Source organism: Amphiprion ocellaris, chromosome 5 (assembly GCF_022539595.1).
Source record: "Amphiprion ocellaris isolate individual 3 ecotype Okinawa chromosome 5, ASM2253959v1, whole genome shotgun sequence".
In the NCBI taxonomy this organism is placed as follows: Eukaryota; Metazoa; Chordata; class Actinopteri; family Pomacentridae; genus Amphiprion; species Amphiprion ocellaris.
In genome coordinates this window covers 32340547-32359716 of record NC_072770.1, presented here as the reverse complement: position 1 = coordinate 32359716, position 19170 = coordinate 32340547, and the positions used below count along the sequence as shown (strand labels likewise).

Here is a 19170-nt window from a genome sequence, read left to right as displayed (position 1 = left end):
TTTCTAATCATCAATGAGCCTTTCAACACTATTAGCTAACACAATGTAGCATTAGAACACAGGAGTGATGGTTGCTGGAAATGTTCCTCTGTACCCCTATGGAGATATTCCATTAAAAATCAGCTGTTTCCAGCTAGAATAGTCATTTACCACATTTACAATGTCTAGACTGTATTTCTGATTAATTTAATGTTATCTTCATTGAAAAAAAAGATTATATTTCAAAAATAAGGACATTTCTAAGTGACCCCAAACTTTGGAACAGTAGTGTATAAGTGGAAATAAACATGTGCACAACAGGGTGCAAAGACTTTGAAAACTGATTTTTTTTTTGATTTTTATTCAACTCTTTGAGTTTGTCTGTTGGCGTGAAGTGATTTGTCTGCATTTTATGCTGTTTTACTTTCTGGACGTCCGTCTCGGCTCCCTCAGTAGCGACAGCAGCCATTTCCATTTTTTTCTGAGAAAACAGAGGACAAGAGGAAACCTTCTTGCTCAGCGGCAGAGGAGAGCACAGGAGTGGAAAGAAAAATCTGAAGAGCAGCTGCTGCTGTACGTAAACAGATAAACAGAAAACTGAACAGGCTTCAATGAGCCATGGAGCTCCACACACACACAAAGACATAAAGAGACACCGACGGACACACAAGTCTGATATAAGAGTCTGATCTTGGACTTCGAAGAAGAAGAAGCAGCATTAATGGGTATTTCTAAGGCAAAGGCACAGTGAAACGAAAAACGAACAGCTGGTTTCTTGTTTCCAGCGCAACACTGAAACACCAACAAAAACCCAACTCATGCTTTGGCAGAAATGTAGCAGAGAAATGCCTGAAGACACAAATGATTGCAAATATTAACAGTCTTGAGAACGATTTGCTATTTTTCAATAACATGATACCAAAGTGGCTGTTTTCTGACACCTTACATGGAAAAATACAAACATATTTTAATATAAAACACTGTTTTTCATTTTAAGAACATTTGTTCTTGTCAACAGTTAGATGGATTCTGCTCTGCTGTTGGCTTAGTTTAGCACCAACATTACAAAAAAGGGGAAACAGCTAGTCAGGCTCAGTCCAAAGGTAATAAAATCTGCCTACCTGCACCTCTACAGCTCACTAGTCCATGTTTGTTTAATCTGTAAAAATGTCTGAATAAAATGGAAAACTAAACAAACTTATCTCACACTTTCTCTTATTTTGAATCTTTTGACTCCACTGTGATGTCTTTAAGGCACCCGGATAGCTCAACTGGTTGAACGGGATAACAGTGAACAGGGGCAGGTCCCTGACACAGTGGTCTGGGTTCGATTCCCGCTCACGGCTCTTTACTGCATGTCTTCCCCCAAATCTTCTCCCCGCTTTCCTGTCTGCCTCTCACACAGTACCTATCCAATAAAGCCATAAAGGTCAAAAAAATAACTTAAAAAAATGGCAGAACTATTTACATCAAACACTGAATACACAAATCAACTAATATGGTAGAATGTTTTAGTACAGTTTTCAATACACAATGCCACATAGGTATTTTGGTTCAGTATCGAGCCCTATAACAAGTGGCAGACAAACAAAGAGGAACACCTGTTATTTTAGATTCACTGGGACCGCTCAGCTCGGTGTGGTAACTTGTCTTCCATCCACCCGGTCACCAATCCAGCTCTTCTCTCTCATCCATTCTTAGCCTATCATGTCTTCACTCCTTCCTTCCTCCCTCTCTCCCTGGGCGTCCTCTAAGAGGACGTTTTATTCTGTCTGGATTACTTGTCCTAGTTGGCGCTCAGCGTGCTGGTGGGGGGAGAATTTATTTCCTCCGGTGGAGCCTTGATTTAAAGCACTCAGGTCAACTCGATTCTGGGTCATTGTCTCCCTTGTCGTAACGAACGAGGGCAGAGGTAGACGGCACGCCACATATCGACAAAAGCAAGGTGCTGAGGTGCTACAAGATGCCTCGACTGTCCGGCTGCATTCAGAGCGGAGACAAGAAGATTAACAATTTTCTGGTGGCTTCAGATTTTGTGCCCAAAAGTAATTTAATATTCCGCGTCAAAAAAAAAAAAAAAAAAAAACGAAGCAATGAGCTCAACTCAACTCATAAGAACCACAGTTACATTAGCTTATGCTCACATAAGCCGTTTACTGATGCTTGCAAAAACTAAGCCTGCAATCTTGCAGTAAATCTGTGTTTCTATGTGAGGACTGATCCTGCAGGGCATGCTGACCAACATGTTAGTGAGCAACATATTAATCACTGCAGCACAACACTGCTGGCCCTAAAGTCATGCAAAGTATAATTCCTGTTAACCTAATTCAGGGTCACACTCAGTCCTGCCTGGCACAGCTAGGTCAAAGCTGCACCAACAGTCCCAGCATTGTGTGGGACAAAACACCAAAGTCACCTGAAATGACCTGGAAGCAAGAGGTGCAAAGAGGTCAAAAACCCTTTCAGTTTCATGGACAACTTCTGGGAAGAACTGAAGAGTCGACCAAAACAGAAGCTCCAACTTAGTCACTTTTATGTATTCTAACCACCCGAACTAAAATATGCCAGTGGGTTTGAAATACATTTTCTTTTATTTTTATTTGACAGAATTATATATATTTTCACTATACAAAAAATAACTACTTGTCAAATTTCAAAGGTCTTTCAATTACTCAATCTGCCATGTGTTGTTCTGTCAGGAAAATGTCTAAAATCTAAGCATAAAATTGTGACATTTCATTATAATTAATTTACATGTCTTATTTCTGTCCAATTTTTACAGTATGTATGAACCAGATTCTGTAAAAAAAAAAATAAAATAAAATAAAATAAAAATTCTGCACACCTCACTGCAACTGGGAAACCATTAAAGACTGCTGCAACCAACAGTCACTTGACAAAATTCAGGGACTTTTCATCTGAATTGGGCTGAACTGCAGGCTGTGCTTATACAGAACATAGAAAGGGCAAATACAGAAACAAACTAAAATAGAAGTAGTAAAATATCTATAGTAAGTATGGCCAACTGACACCTGGAAATATCTTGAACATGCTGATTTCAGCTTTTTAAATATTTGAAAAATAAACAAAGAAATTCAACATTTTCTAAAGAATTCATGGCATTATAACTCTGTTATTCTGCACTTTTTTTTAGTCACAGTTGTGCTGCTTCAGTAGAAGTGCAGGACTTTATATTTAAAAAATGAGTCAGCAGTGAGTAAGAATGTGCTTGGGTTCAGAGGGTTAAGCACCTTAAAGTGTGCCAACAGATATAGATGTAGCTATACTATGTCAGTTAGGTGCAATCTCCTCATACATTTTTTAAAATGATGTGATTCAAAATGACTAAAATCAAGTATTTGTCTTAAGGAGAAAAACAGATCACTTTTCTCAGTTACAAAGACAGTTTAGCTGCAGTCTGTTGCTGCAGTTTCACGTTACAGGTAAATACAGATACAGATACATATTTTAGATGTATTTAAAGAATGTTGCATATACAGAAACATTGTGTTACTTGTTTGACATCATGTATGCTTTCCACTTTGCTGCATAATGTTTCTTTAAAATCATATTCTATACACAGTTCTTATTCTTATCTGGCAGTTCCATCATGTTGTTGCTATTTTGAGTGAGAGGACAAAGAACCACTGACAAATAATGCTACATAGACTCCAACCTAACAACTAAAATAGCTTTTTTAACCCTTTGATGTGCAGTGTGGGTCAGGAGATATCCATCTTCCATTGGATTTGGGTCACTTTTGACCCATGTTGCGCATCAAAGCGTTAAAAAGGCCAGGACATGTTGGCATTGCAGTTTCAACTAGTCCCAGATCACCTCCGAGGGTTTGTCATGTCGGTGTCACCAGTGATTCCTTAGACGGGCATCCAACGCTGCACCTGTACAGGCTCTAAAACAACAGCTGGAATTATCTGATGTTCACCTGATGGCCTTCTGGAACACAACAACAGACTAGAGGGATAAAGTCAGAAGTTTTATGTCTGCAACATCATCTACATGGAGAAGTAAATCACTGTCAAGTATTAAGACATGCATCCCCTGCATAATTTGAATAACAATCAAGCTGCACAATGTGGAAGGAGAAAACAACAAGAGAAATACTTTGTATGCTCTTCATAAGTTCTTGAGGATTCATAGTGAATTCAGAGTATGACTTTCCTTCAGTTCTCACCTCAGACTGATTCATCTTCCTCTCAATATCGTCTGTCTCCCTGAGATGCAAATAAGATTGGAAAGGATGTGAATAAACATCATGTGCACAGAAGACATGTTAACAAACTGTAAACCATCATCCATCCCTTAGTTATAAACACTTTATCCTGCAGAGGGTCAGATGCCAGTCGATCACAGGGATAGCTCAAAGCAACAGACACCTAATCTATTTTATGACAGTATATATTTATGCAGTTCTGTGCAAAAGTTGTAGACACTAAAATTAATGTGAAGATGCTTTGAAAAAAATAACTCCAAAAGTAGATATTTATCAGTCAATGTCGCAGAAAATGCAATAAACAGAAATAAAAAAAAAATCTAATCGATATTTGGCATCAGCACTCTTCTGTTGCAGTTTATCAAAGTACTTGGCAGAAAAGTTGCTCCAGTCATCTTGGAGAAATTGTCAGCGTTTTTCTGTGGATTTCGACTGTCTGCTTCTGTCTCGACTTTCAACCCCAGACTGAGTCCGTGATGTTGAAATTGGGGCCAAAGCACATGTTGCAGGACTAAAAGGATCTAAAAGGCCTAAAACTTTTGCACAGTAGTGTATATTTTCTGCACCTACATAAAGTCGTTTTGAATCAAATAATGTCATAAACATATGCCAGGTAAAGAAGTATTTGGTAAGATTTTATACCTATCACATGAACACAAATCGTGTCTTAAAATTACATCAAAATTTTACGTTTTAAAGTCGTATGAACACACAAAGGCAGATTCTCCATCTGAGTGCAGGGCCACCACAGTACCAGTACCAGGTCAAAGAGAGGCCGAAGCCTCAGATTATCAGCAGACAGTGTGCAAACTGAAGGATTTAAACCACCCATGTTTCTGTGCCTCGTAAGCTTCTTGTTTATCTTTGCTTGTGCAGATGGAGAGTTCTTGTAAAGAAAGCTTGATCTGCTAAGGAAAGCCTTCAAATAAGTTCAGCTCGTATTTCCAGCTGCACTGGTCTTTTAATCATTTAATACAGCAAATAAAGATATATTTCAAAGAGGACATGAGGTCAGATCAGCTCTCTTAAGTCGGCAGATTAAGTTGTATCTCAAAGAAGCAAAAAAAACAAAACAGCAGAGTAAAATTAATTCATAGAAACTTGTGATGATAATCATCCTTCATTTCAAGGAACCATTTTAAGCAAGTGTGGCGGTTAGAGCAGAGAAGATTCTGGCTTTGAACATGCTGGTCAGTTTCCTCTGTGGAGTTTGCATGTTTACTGCACGCAGGTTTTCCAGCTTCCTCCCACAGTCCAAAGCCATGCATGGCAGATTAATTGGTGATTCTAAATCGGCCGTAGGTGAGAGAGTGAGTGTGCATGTTGGTAAATCTCTTTCTGTTAGTCGTGCAACGGACCGGCAATCTGTCCAAGGTGTAAACCGCCTCTCACCTAATGTCAGCTGGGATAAGCTCCTGCCCCCCGCGACACTCTACTGGTAAAAACAGGTATAGACAAGTGATGCATGGATGAAGTTGATGCTTCAAAGAATCATCCAAACATCCTCGATGCACTGCATTCACGGCTACCTCACATAGGTCTCCGATTTTTCCATATAATGTGCTTCATCTCTGTGTAAACAGCTAATTTTCCCAGATAATTTAATCAAAAAGGTTCCCTGTGTATAAGAGGCTTGAGTCTTCTACAGAGCCAGTCATCTGTATTCCTGTCTCACAGTCCATTAGGCTAACTTTGAAGTAATATAGTTCCCCTCCTCTCACCAGCAGGCAATTCACAGTAAAGATTCATGTCCTGCCATGTCCAAAAAACAGTTAATTATTCTTCGTATACTGTTTTGTTGTTGTGCAGGTCTGTACGCTCCATTTGCTTGTCATCTCGAGCATAGTGTGATGACTCCTTTTAATCTTTGAGATGCCGTTTTCCTATAAATGCACCGGCTTTTATTACACTTGCCCAGATGAGCCTGTTGCTTTCTGTTACATCAGCAGAACAGCATGCAGGTCTGAGGTGGCATAGAAACGACCAGTTTTAAAGCTTTCAAAAAAAAGATCCAGAGCCTCCACCTGGGGTTTCCCACCCTTTCCGGAGAAAACATCACACCGATCCTCTTTTCCTCAGCTCAATTCTGATTTCTCTAAATGTCTGCAATGGCTGTTCTGTGCAGAAGCATATTTTTCTGGTGTGGGCGCATTTACAAAAGACCACACACCAGCGTGTGACGTGCAGCGTCTCTGCACAACAGCAGCAGCCCATGTTTAGGGCCTGCTGTCCTGTCCCGGTGCTGGGTGGGGTTATTCCATCCATCTGCTCCACACTGACATAAGCCATTTGTGTTTATTTTAGACCAATCTGTCTGTTTATTTAGAAAAGGGTTTGACCACAACACGCCCAGGCCTCGAGGTCCAAACCAAGTCCCCAGCTGCAGTCATCCGGTTTGCTCTATCTCTAGGCAAATTCAGGAAATATCCTCACGTTTTATGCTTCTCTTTCTCTTCTGAATTGCTCCTCCGACTCTTTTGCCCCTCTTTAGTCTCATTTCTCTCAGTCTGTTTTGGAGATCTGTCCCACTGTTGAGTCATTTCACTGTCTAATGATGGTTTCAGTCCCCAGCTAAGATCCAGCCACAGTAAACAAGGCGTAGACTCAGCCAGCCTGCAGTCAGTGTCACTTCTAATCCACAACTAAACTAAGATGGGTGTGCACCGAGTCTGCACTATGGTCTGCTCTCCCAATCACTGCAGGCATGGACAGAGTAGGAGTAAGAGCTGTACATCCTGATTTCTCATTTAACTTCTCCATAAAGCCAAGATCTGTCTGTATTTGTTAGATTCAGAGAAGTGATTGCAGACAAAGGGATGGAAGCTCTGTTGATCTCCACAATCTGTTCTTCCTGCTGGGCAGTTTTAATGCTCCTCAGCAAATAGAAGCTCAGTGAGCTTATGCATCACTTGGGGTTTCCTAAACGTTCATTCCAGTTCATTTCAACCCAGCATATTTCACTGTAGCTATTGTGGGTCCGTGGGCCAAGCTAACTTGTACTGTTTACCTTTATTGTAAGTACTTAGGGAAATGTGAGGATGCACCAAACAGTATCGCGGCAGAACGTGCAAATGCTTTGCAAAAAACAGGACTGTTACACCAACCATACACTGAACCATTTTAAAAGTTTGTTTTCAAGGCCAATTGAAAGTGGAAAAAAACCTCCTGGAGTGAACATTTTGCTAGTTGCATTGAGGATCTCTATCCAGTGATACTTTAAACCAGGGGATGTCAAACATGCGGCCCACCAGCCAGTCCAATCCGGCCCGCAGGACGACTTTGTAAAGTGTAAAAATTACAGAGAAGACATAAACTGCAGATTGTAAATTTGTAAAACTGCAAATTTAAAACAATTTCAAGACCATGACAAGTTGTTTTGTTTATAAAGTAAAATACTAGATTGCTCATTGTTTTTTTTTCACATTTTGTCTGACTTTTGTCGTTTGTCTCATGTTTTCCTGTTTGTTTTTGTCGTTTTTTGTTTCCTTTTTGTCTCACTTGTTTTTGTCATTTTGTGTTTTGCTTTATTAGTTGTTCTGTGTTTCATTTGTATTTTGTTATTTTTTGTCTCGTTTATGTCATTTGTCCATTTTCCTGTCACGTTAAAACATTTTGTCTAATTTTTTTGTTTTTTTGTTTTGTTTTGTGTAGTTTGTCTCATTTTTTGTCATTTTGTGTCTCATTTTTGTAATATTTTGTCTTGTTTTTGTTTTTTTTTTTGTCTTATTTTTGTCTGACTTTTGTCATTTTGATCATAGAGTAAAATACTATCTCATTCAGTTCCACATACCTGAGACTAAATGTTTTGTGTCTTTGTAGACATTCTGTGATCTGGAAGTTGTACTGTGGCAATGATGAAATGAGGCATTATGTTGTTGAAATTGAATTTATTTTTCTTAAGAAATTTCAGGTTGTTCATAATATTTTGTAGAAAGATAATTCCTTAAATGTGAACATTTTCAGAACGTACTTTTTTTGCACAAAAACAAAGGAAAAATTTGGAGTTGTGGTTATTTATAGGTTATTATGCTGTGATTTTACTGGTCTGGTCCACTTGAGATCAAACTGGGCTGAATGTGGCCCCTGAACTAAAATGAGTTTGTCACCCCTGCTTTAAACAAATGGAAATGTAGAAAAAAATAAATGTCAAGGAGGCGGCCACATAGCAAATACATTTGCAATTGATATTCAGAATATAAAATGGATTAAAGAGCTACTTTTTCAGTCAGGCTGATGAATGTTGAGCTGTTTTTGATTCTCATGCAGACACTGAAAACATGAAATCAGTTCCTGGTAGAGTGCAATATGGTTCGTCTGCAGTGAAAATGCAATATGAACCGCACCCAGTGGAAAAAGATGCAATGTGCAAATGTCATGACATTAATAATTACAGCACCATTTTACTGAGAATGGAATAACATGCAGCCCTTCAGGCATGCTCATACTGCTACACTAACTTCTACATCATTGTCATTTTTCTGTGCACATGTCTAATAGAGGACTGACTGATTTCCTGGTAATGGTGGTGAACCTGCACTCTGATGAAGAAATGAAATGGAAACATACCACAGAAGGAAATGAGAAGAAAGGCAGACTAGCAGAGTTACAAGAAGGAAGGACAAGTTTGGTTCCAAACATTGTCAGCATCAGCATTAACTTCTTACATGTATTTTTATATGGCCAGACTCTTGCTGGTTTTCCATTCTACCAGCTGAACATCAATCAACGCCACACTAGAGGGCATTTAGAGAGCACATATCTCTGCCAAGAATGTGCAGTACTCTAAATTTATCACGTTCATGTTAGAAAATATTTAGACATATTTAATCTGATTTTGCGTTTGCATCGAAACACAGTCAGCGACTCCAGCAGTTCATGATGATAAGTCATATTTTCCAAGACGGGAGCCACATGAAAGTCCAACACTTGCTCCTTTGCTACATACTACATGTCTTTGAAAGCTATTGACATGATTTAAAACATCCTGCAAAACATAACATCCTTAAAGGAAACGGTTAGACAGCAGGACTGAAACCCTGCAGAGTGTGAATCGCAGCAGGAGAGAAACAACCACATCACTTTACCGGTAGCACATCTCCTCCGCCTGTCCCTTCTGGAAATAAATGCTGCCACGGCTGCAGATCAGTGAGGACAGATCTAGGGATCACCACCATCATGTCTAGACACCGACACGCTTCAAAACATTTGGTCTCTTTTGAGGTTTCCTAAAGAGAAGCTTTCAGAGAGACTTGTGCTCACTAATCAATATTTAAATAGATACAGCTGTTAACGCAGTGAAGGGATCCCGGAGTTAACAAATCCGAGCTGTAGAGAAGCAGTTATCACTAGTTTTTAAGACCATAAAACGCTGGTGGGTAAAGCATTAGTGGCTCGCATTAAGACTGTCTGTGTGTGGTGGGTTTGGAGCAGTGAGCGAAATGTAACACGTGCAGACACATCTATGCTCACACACATGAATATACAAGGTCTGCAGAGATGGAACAACACAGGAGTGCAAACCACAAAATACACACGCGCACAAATACTCTGCAACTGCAGGCTTGGCACAGCCCGGCACAACCAAGCACCGGAGCGTGTGGTCAGTTTTAGACCAATGGGTGCAGAGTGCAGACAGAGGCAAGACAGAGCAAACCAGACATTAAAGGGCCCATCTCAACAGCACAGGCAGAATTCATTTTTTATAAAAACGCCATCAAAAAGCACAGATACACACACACACACACACACACACACACACACACACACACACACACACACACACACTCAACAACGCTGTCAGTGTTGGCTGAATTTTGCCTTTGAAGTTCAGCAGCTGTGTTCGTCTATTCTAAGAGGTATTTTACTCATCAGGAGAGCAGATTAAAAGCCCGACTCTAATCAGAAAGCGAGCTTTGTTACAGGTTTCATATACAGAATATGTTTACTATTGATTGTATGAAAAATAATTGAAAAACATGAGTCTTTTTTCATACATATTGATGGTAACTTCAATAAGACGCAAAAAAAAACCTCCAAGAATTTCACAAGGAGCCATGTGCTTAAAGTCAAAGTACAGCAGAGAGGCTCGCAGGGCTTCACACAACAATGTGAGGAAAAAACCTTTACAATCCGCCCGCAGTCAAATGCCTTCCTGAACCCAGAGTACAGGCCACAAACTCTATGAGCTCACTTCCTCTTCGCTGACTGCAACTGGAGGCTCCGTTTCTGAAGATTCGCTCTGCAGCAGACGCCACATGTAGAAAAATGGAACGAGCCACAAATACAGCACTGGGTCATAAAAAGACGTAAAAACACTGAGTCATAGAGGACATTCGATATGCATGAAGGCCTATAAAGACGTGTTTTCCTCTGACTTTGATGGCAACGACGCTGTGCTGCACGGACGTCCGGATGCAGAAACACAAGAGTAGAAAAAGAAAATAAGCAATGTTATTCGTTTGTTTATTTTTAAAGCATAACCGCGCCCTCAAAATCATCTCCACCTACGTATGTTACAAAATGTAACAGAGGAGCAAAAGATCAGAGTGTAGGAGGGTCAGGGGACACTAGCTGACCGCTGGACAGAGACGTAGAGCTGGCAGTCAGAGCTAACCAGCCATGAGAAGCAACTGTCACACCTGCTTCCTCTGTGGTGGAAGGCTGAGGAGTCTGGTGGAGGTTTGACAGTTGCTAGAAGCACAATTATGGCCCTTTTAAGGACTCACTGTGTGGGTAGCTTTTCTGTAGCAGAGCCTGCAGCTCTCCTTCAAGAGGTGTGTGGCTGTCGTTTTTCTGCACTTGTCACTCCTGCTAATGCAACTGCAGCTATGTGTGTGAGAGGTACACAGTGCAGCGATGTTTAGCGAGATCCATCGCAGACCTCAGAGTGCTGCCTTCTGTGTCACACAAGGGGCAAGAAAAATTGGCTGAAACACACTTTAAAACCACACTTTTCACCTCTCATACAGGAGGCTTCTTCAGTTCTGAACTTAGGAGGACCCTAAAAGAGAAGTCCAGCTGCTCTCTGCTGAAGCTCCTACAGGTTTATGTGCTTGCTTGAATAGCACAAAAAAACGTAGTGTGGTGTGCAGCACCTTTATAAGCTAATGAGTTTTTACAGGTTTGTGCAGCGTATGTGCCCGGTGACAATAAAAAGGCACAACAAAGTTTATTTGTTCGTTCTTCCAAAATCCAGGGCGCAAAATGATAAGCGGCATTTTGACCACCACAAACCGCAGGAAGAACAATCTTTACCATCACGGTCAATATGATTTTATATCACAGTGTAGGTGCACACACACAGCAATTTGATACATTTTCTGAAATAACTGCTGAGCAGCTACTAATAAAATAACACCACAAATAAAATACTTGACAAAACACACGCACTTAATCGCCATGGTACGAAGATACAATTCAGCCGTGAAACAGTACTGATAATAAATTTGCAACATCCTCACAATGGTCTTATACACAACCGTTCAAAAATTTGGGGTCAACCAGACAATTTCATGTTTTCCATGAAAACTCACACTTTCATTTATGTGCTAACACAACTGCACAAGGGTTTTCTAATCATCAATTAGCCTTTCAACACCATTATCTAACACAATGTAGCATTAGAACACAGGAGTGATGGTTGCTGGAAATGGGCCTCTATACACCTATGTAGATATTTGATTAAAAATCAGTCATCCTAAGCTTTTGAACGGTAGTGTGCATCAGAGGGTATGGCATGCTGTTTTTTCTCCACTTCCTACAAGTTCAGGACATCAAAGTTCCAATTTCACCAAAGTTGAGGTCTTCACCAAAACACGTGTAATGTTAAATGCAGGTTTGCTTCAAGCACATTCTCCTTCAAAAAAAAAACCCAAAATCAGCAAATCCAGACAAACAAGATTTTGCCGAGACAGTGGCCATTTGCAAATTAAGAGCTCTGCAGACAAACCTGCGCCCACGGGGAAGATCGATTAGGACTGCATGGTGCTAAGGAGGCTAAAGCTCTTCTGATGTTTGTGGTTTTATCCTCTCAGTGAGCGGTCACATGAGGGGTTCAGATATCCCAGCATCCATCAGCAGGGGATCCACCATAATGTCCACTGACTCACTTACATATTTACACAGCCGAGCCCCGCCGCTCCACTGCAGCCAGGAGAACGCTGTAATTTAGGTGCCTGCTGGTACCACTGTGTGCTGAGGTATAATGAAACCATGCCAGAGCTACCAGCACTGATTAGCTGACCAACATGAAATTAGATACCAATTATGTCATTTCTTAAAACTGTCAAACACATTGAACCTTTTGATTTTTGCCTGTTTTCTTAGTCAACTTCAGGTTGTTAACTGAATATCTTTGATTTTTGGGATGTTGCTCAGATAAAACTATGATTGCAACAATCATTTTCATTGTCGATGAACAGTTGATTATTTTCTCAACTAGTTGTTTGGTCGACAAAATGTCAGAAAATGGTAAAAATTGTTGATTAGTGTTTCCTAAAGGTTTTTAGTCTGTTCTCAAAAGGAAAGAAACCTGAAGATGTAGGATTGGACGTACGAGTCACAGGATTTTGACTTTTTTTCCGTTAAAAAAAATCATTCAGCCCAATTAATCAATTTTGGAAAAAGATGGCAAACAATTTAGTAGTTGACATCTAATCAACTACTTAGTTTACTGTCACAGCTCTTGTCAGAACAAGATGTTTGAACACACCACCTTGAGATTTTAAAAGTTGATGGATGATGGGCATTTTTGATTATTCCATCACATTCGTTTATGATTTATGAGCCAACTAATTAATCAAGAAAGTAATCAAGCAGTAGTAACAGAAGACAAGGGATTTATTTGGAACAGTTGCTCTTTGACTGACAGACTTTTCCAAAACAAATTAACCAGCATTCCTTAGGTAATAATTTCAACCCAGCTACAATACAGAAGTGCTCTCTCTCTCAAACCAAACTCACACCAGCAAATACGTATCTGTAGTGGCCAGGAAGTGTACATGTGAGCCCCCAAGGAAGCTTGATAGGTGCCCAGAGATTTGCCTGTCTCAGTATTAAGACCACAGATTAGCAGGCAGTGCCCGTTTGCTGGATGTAATCAGAACACTGATCTAGTGTAATCGCTTTTCAATAGTAAGCAAGCACACTGGTTTCAGGCACGGCTCAGAGAAGACATCTTAAGCAGCAGGAGGTCAAGGAACAGATTCCTAATTCAAACAAAGAAAAGCCCTTCCTGTGAGGAGTGATTGAAGGAAATTTGTAGTTTTAAAGCGAAAAAATGTCATTAAACAACTCATTTCATGCTTGCGTGCCCATGTTGACTCGCTTTGATGCCCGGCTCCACTCGGAGTCGGAGGCTGTTTAAGGATAACGTGAGGCCAGTTTCTCTCAGTGAGCCTCCAGGGCCGCTGCTGTTTCAATATTTCATGAGCAACAGCCAAATCACCGTGTTGGAATAATTAAACATCAGTTAGGGTACAAAACTACAGAGAATATGTTATGGAGGCAGCTCATCAGTGAAGAGGGAGTCGTGAAGGAGAGCAGTGGGGCTCCTCAGAGATCAGAGACGGCTCACTCAGACACTCACAGGAATCTAATTCTGCCATTAGACTGTATACAGCCTGATGATTTATCGCCTGAAATACCAGAGAAATCTGCTGGTTGTGGTGTGGAGGAAAGCAATGCTAATGCGCATTTATCTATGTGCTGAACAATAATGGCAAGAAGATACTGCAACATTATGGTCTGTGATGTACAAAGAAACATCAGTTATTGGACATTATGCAACCAGCCAGCAAACACGCTTAACTGTATTTTGAAAGAGCATATAGTTTGTGTAATAAATTCATCAGCAACACGGTGTCGGTTGCAGTTTTCAGTAGGTTGGTGTCAAGGAAACCACTAGAAGCTCAATGAAACTGTCACAAATCAGAACATTTTACAGTGGCCTTACAAATTTAAAATATTTTTTGAGGTTCAATCCCATTTTATCCACTGAATCTAAAACTGAATTGGAATTCTTTCAAATCTAAACCAAATTACTGAACTTGAACAAGTAAGAATTAAACCTCAAACCTTGATATTCAAAGACAAAAACAAGAAAAGGCAGTACTCCGCCATGACTGTTCATTCACCCATACGGCATTGTCAGAAATTCAGGGCTTTTTTGTTATTTTTTTTAGAAACACAGCATTTGTTTATTAGCTATTGATGATCAGAAATCATGGCAACATAGAATGTGGCCATTTAATATAGATGTACCCACAAACAAAATGACCTTGCGCTGAGCAGTCGTGTGTTATGCATGTGTACGTTATGTACGGATACCGCATCACATGACCTAAATATGTAGTGGACTGCAGGAATTGATGGGATTCGGAAACACCCCCACAATTTAATCAATTGTTCCTTGTATTATTTCCAAGGGATGTCTCGATAAGTCCGCAGCGGTCGATTTGTAGTAAAATCACAATCGTGATCATCAGCAGGCAGCTGACATAGTGTTCACTTGTTGTCATAGTTACAGTGACGCCATGCCGCTATTTTGCAATGATACAGAAATCTTTAACAAGTTCATGGATCCAGACTATAAGACGCATCACTGCCAAAATCTAACGACGTGGTCCTTATGATATTTCTGAGCTTCCCTGAAAATTTCATCTAAATCCGTTTTTCTGTTTTTGAATAATGTTGCACACAGACGGAATAACAGACGGAAAGACAAATGTACGCCAATTGTCACATAACTCTGCCGCGCTCCTTGGCAGAGTAAAAATGAGTTTGCAATTAATTAGAATTTAAATTTATTCACAGAATAGCCCTTTGAGATGCATTTCCAATGAGGTCCTAAAAACACAATAACAAAACAAATTAAAGTGATTAATCTATTGTTGCTGTTACTGTTATTTTCATTGATTAGTTAATATTTGAAGTGAAATTGCTTGTTTTGTCCCACCAAAGTCTAAATATGATAAATTGTATAAGCAAAGCCCCAAATCCTCATGGAATATAACATTCAAAATTTAGTTTTCTTTAGCATAAAAACTCCTAAAACATGAATCATTGTGTTTTTGTTAGCTGGAACTAAGCCCTTTATTTCTACAGAGGGAACAGGTGTGCTGCTATTTCTACAGTAGCCCAGAAGGGACAATCCAAACACTGACAGTGCAGAGAGACATTTTTAGCCACCACCATAAGTTCAAGGAAAGCAACAGAGTCACCACTATTGGTTAAAATACTTGTTGACATCTCCATTAATAATGAACCAGCTGATATGTTTTCAAATGCTGCATGTTTTTATAAATTTCTTCTAAAATTTTTAATTTAAACATGTTTTGCCTCCAGTCTTTGGTCAGCTGCAGTAGATTCCATCTCAGTTCAGTGTAAAAGTTTCCAAAGATCCAAGGCTTCAAAAGTCTGAGAGTATTTCAAGTTATCACATAACAAAAAGGTGGTTTTACACTGTGCAGTGTTTTTATAGCAGCTCACAGTAGCACTGATGCAACACTCAAACACCTGAGGAGAAAACACCAGTCACTTCTCTGTGAGATGCACCACCAACAAAAGGAAAACCACCTTAAGTGCTGTCTATTCATTAGACGACAGAGCTTTTTAATACCTTTTTTTGTCACTGTAGCTGCCGAACACTCGTATAAAGCCATAAAGATGTCTGCCTGCTATCTTTCTACCAAAGAAGTGTTTGAGGAAATATTTAGGTTGCAGTTTGGATTTATTCTAGTTTCACTGCAACATGTACCGCTAATTATCGAAAAAAATCATTCAAGGAAAAGGAGTCATTTACATTCATCTGTTAATTAGCAAACTAGTTAATAGAAAAGTAGCCACTTGTAGCTTCTCTGGAAGGTGAGGCGAGGGGAATCCAGTTGGTTACCAACAGCAAATTCATCAGCAGATTCCACTCAATTCTACACTGTGGCCTTTAACCTTCAACCCATTTAAACTTTGACCTTTTTGACAAATGAGATGACGGCTATCTTTACCTGATGGACGAAAAAAACAAAAAGGGTTTCATACATCCAAAGACTTCCTAATTCATTCAGACGCATGCTCAAAAGGGGACAAATGCCTTCTTCGCCAATTTGTTGTGGAAATTTCCCAGGGCTTTCCAACCACCTATCAAACACGCAGAATATACTACATAATGAACACAAATGTACCGTTGACCACGTATAGAGACTCTCAGTGTGACGGATGGTTTGCTTTGTCTTCTCTGCATTGAGATCTCCACATGTGAGCACCCTGTCAGTTGAATCTAAACACACTGCATAGTTGAGCCCAAAGCCTTGTGCACATAACACATAATCATAGCAGAAAGTGCCTTCATGTAATCAAGCATTACAATCCATCCTCACGTTGGTGATGCAAACCTGCTGGCCACTTTCAGGTACGTGTGTACAGACAGGTTTCATCACTGGGTATGTACAGCAGACGTGCTGCATGAGGGGCAGATTGTACCGTCTCTCTAACACGAGCCAACAGCCGGTGCAGATGCTGAGAGGAGCAGCAGGGGAAAGCGCTCATGACGTCTCCACACATCAAACATTTAAAGGCCAACGCAGCCAGGCAGGGATCCCACCCGCCTTACCAAAGTGTACATCTGGCACAAAGTGAGGCCAACACGGCCGAAGATGTTTTGTGTGCGAGCGAACAAGGGACGGTGTGTTTGAACACGAGAGCAGCACTTCTGCTACATCTGTGATGCCGTTGTGGTACCAGGGGGTGCCCAGACTATTCATGTGGCCTTGCAGCAGTGATACAATCAGTTGTTGTCAGAAAATAAGTTGGTGGTTTTCGTAATCACTGAATCATCTACTTAGTGCAGAAGCGGTCAAATATTCACTGATTCAAGCTTCTCATGGGAGGTTTTCCTGCTCTAATCTGTTTTATATCATTGTGAACTGAATCTCTTCAGGCTCTGAACTGTTGGCTGGATGATAACTTACCACTGATGTGTAATGATGACATTTTAAAGACTGTATAAATACGTTAGCTGCAGGAATTCTCAGGAATAATAAGATAAATACAAAGTTAAACACAAGTTATATGTAACCAAATTTGAGGATTTGCTATTTTTCTCTGCATTATGTCACTGTTCCCTAAATATTTGGAGAGTTTGAATGAGTGTTTTTGGGTTTTTTATATAGATATGGATATCTATATAGACTCTGAGGAAATGTGAGAAACATTGCAGAGCAAATAGCTTATCAACTAATGGAAAATAGAACTCGTGAATGGATAGATAATGAACATAATTGCTTGTTGTAAACATGAAAGCAAATTGCTTGTTCCAGCTTGTCAAGGTGACTTTGTGTCATTCCAAATTAAAGAACTTTGGGGGTTTGGAGTGTTTGCCAATTAGCTGATTGGTAGATTTGAGTTGTTAATCAATCAAAAATGTCAAACACTTCCTGAGTCTGACTTCCACTGTGAGCGTTTTGCAGAAAACAAGCAATTTGTAGGCATCAAACTGGGCTCTGACGGGAACTTTTTGAATATTTTGTAGGCTGACTGATGAATCAGAGAAGGAAATCAAGGGACTAATCAACTTTAAAGTGCTGTGGTACATAAACAATATGTGCAAATGCTTCTATTTTCTATTCAAAAGTTTAGAAAAAGACACTGCTCCAGCTTTGGTGAGCAGCACAGCAAGTGATCAAGCAAAAGCAGAGTAAATCTGTGCAGCTTCGACCATTTCCCACAGTGCTGGAGTGTCCCAGCAGCTCTGAGTGGCACAGAGACGCTGTAGTGGTTTGTAGGAAAAGCCATGTGTAGCAGCAACTGCGCTGTAATGGCAACATCCAGGAGGAGATGTTAAAGCCGCTCTGCTAATCTCAAACCGGGGGAGCTCAACCTGCAGGCGCCAGCAGCGGAAGCGACGGTTTCCCCGCTTTAATCGGAGCTTATTCCAGCGTTTGGTGACCCTCCAAAGGCGCTAAAGTGAGCTAGCTTCAACTGCTCCAACAAGATCCGGACATGCCTCTCCTCCTCCTGCCTGCTGCTGCCGCTTTTCCTCCACTGACAAAAATCCCCTTCTTCCCCCCTTTGGTTTAGTTACACAGCTCAGCTCAGCCCACCAAAAAAAAAAAGAAAGAAAAAACTGCAAACGTGGTTTAGATTTCCGCACTCACCTCAGTCCGAGTGGAGATGTTCACATGGAGGCGAGGGAAAAGCGCAGAGGAAGCGGAGGTATCCAGGAGGTTTAAACTTGTCCCGTTAGTAAAGACGCGGCAGATCTGGAAGGAAAAGCTCGGAGTGTGTCTGTGTGAGTCTGCAGAGTCTCTCTCTCTCTCTCTCTCTCTCTCTCTCTCTCCAACACCAAGTCACTCCTAGAGGGCGGGGCTGACAGGGAGGAGGGGACTGGAGCGCGGACGCAGCCACAGTGAATGGCAGGAGCGCGCAAAGTGGGGCCCCGAGACCACCAAGGGCCCCACAGAGGCACCGTGTATAACACAACCAATGTTCCCTCTAATTTTTCATGAGTCTGAGCAAACACACAAACTCCCCGAGCGTCCCTTGGACCACTGTGAACAACATCAGACGTGTGCACTGTGGTCACACCAGCATCACATCCATTCAAGTTACATGGTTCATTAAAAGAATCAAATTACAGCATTTACATTTCTGTTAAAACACTTTGTCAACAGGAGCCAGTTGAAGGCTGCAGTGATTTTAGTGACACTACAATGTATAAGAGTGAAGTTATTGAATATTTGTCTCTCTTTACTGTTGCAGTGGTTTTGCAAATTGCAGACGGACCCTGTTCACTCCATAGACACCAATGTTATTCCTGTAGCTTGAAAGACAGCTACTTTTGATAAAACTGGGCTTGTAGCACATTGTCTGCCTTGCAACAATGGGAAAGAGGCACCGTTTATGTTTTGACAACCTATATCTAATGAGTTATTGTTGCTGGAAGTCTGAATCTGTGAATATCTTTCCAA

At 40.6% G+C, this 19170-nt stretch overlaps 1 protein-coding gene across 2 annotated transcripts in view; it reads right to left on the bottom strand.

Moving 5' to 3' along the window:
* ppp1r16b (protein phosphatase 1, regulatory subunit 16B) overlaps nucleotides 1-18506 on the bottom strand; it is a 107655-nt gene extending 89149 nt beyond the window's left edge. For both annotated transcript variants that reach the window (XM_023263039.3, XM_023263042.3), the window contains exon 1: nucleotides 18358-18506. The gene's annotated coding sequence lies outside the window, so the exon portion shown is untranslated. The remainder of the gene's footprint in view (nucleotides 1-18357) is intronic.
* Nucleotides 18507-19170: the final 664 nt, after the last annotated feature.